Here is a 1004-nt window from a genome sequence, read left to right as displayed (position 1 = left end):
CTTCTACCTCCTTTCAGAATTCTATCTCTATCCTTGTATATTGCCAGTTTCACCAAAATATGTCATGCAGAAGATCAATTCAAGTTACATCTGAAGGGAGTTCTCTGTGCCTCTTGGATTTCAATGCCTGTTTCCTTCCCCAGATCTGGTAAGTTCTCAGCTATGATTTGTTCAAGTATACCTTCAGCCCCTTTCTATCTCTCTTGTTTTTCTGGAATTCCTGTGACACAAATATTGTTCTGTTTGATTGCATCATTTAGTTCTCTAAATCTTCCCTCGTGATCCTGGATTGTTTTTATCTGTCTTTTCCTCAGCTTCCTCTTTTTCCACAATTTTATCTTCTAATTCTCTTATTCTCTCTTCTGCCTCTTCAATCCGTGCTGTGGCCACCTCCATTTTATTTTGCACCTCATTTATAGGACTTTTTAATTCATAAAAATATGGAATGCTTCATGAATTTGAGTGTCATCCTTGCACAGGGGCCATGCTACTCTTCTCTGTATTGTTCCTATTTTAGTATATGTGCTGCCGAAGAGAGCACTTGCGTATTTTCTTTTGTGGAGTATCATTTGAAATATTTTGTGCACTATTAAAAGTCACTTATTATCTTGTTATTTTATTGTAATATTCTTTATATATTCTAGGTACAAATCCTTTGCCAGATTGTAATTATTTGTACCCAGTCCAAGGCTCGCCTTTTCCTTTGCTTAATGGTGACTTTAGAAGAGCAGGTAAATTTTATATTTGATTAATATAGATTACAACTTTTTCCTGTCATGTGCTTTTCATGTCCTGTTTAAGAAATCCTTTTCATACCCGAGGTTTATACTTTTTTTTACTCTACTTTCTTCTAAGAGTTTTATATCTTTAGCTTTTATATTTAGGTCCTAATTCATTTTTTATAAATTTTTGTGTGTGATATCTGGAGGGATTGAAACATTTTATTCTAATCACATATCCAACATTATTTGTTTATAAAGGAAAATAGCATTATTTTTTGAATG

The 1004-nt window shown here is 33.4% G+C and overlaps 1 non-coding gene across 1 annotated transcript; it reads right to left on the bottom strand.

Moving 5' to 3' along the window:
• Nucleotides 1–434: 434 nt before the first annotated feature.
• On the bottom strand, nucleotides 435–541 carry LOC122484642. Its single transcript, XR_006297679.1, has one exon. It is a non-coding gene; the product is annotated as a U6 spliceosomal RNA (small nuclear RNA).
• Between the last annotated feature and the right edge of the window lie 463 nt (nucleotides 542–1004).

Source organism: Prionailurus bengalensis, chromosome D1 (genome assembly GCF_016509475.1).
Source record: "Prionailurus bengalensis isolate Pbe53 chromosome D1, Fcat_Pben_1.1_paternal_pri, whole genome shotgun sequence".
Classification (NCBI taxonomy): domain Eukaryota; kingdom Metazoa; phylum Chordata; class Mammalia; order Carnivora; family Felidae; genus Prionailurus; species Prionailurus bengalensis.
The sequence above is the reverse complement of the archived record's forward strand: the minus strand, read 5'-3'. Positions and strand labels throughout refer to the sequence as shown.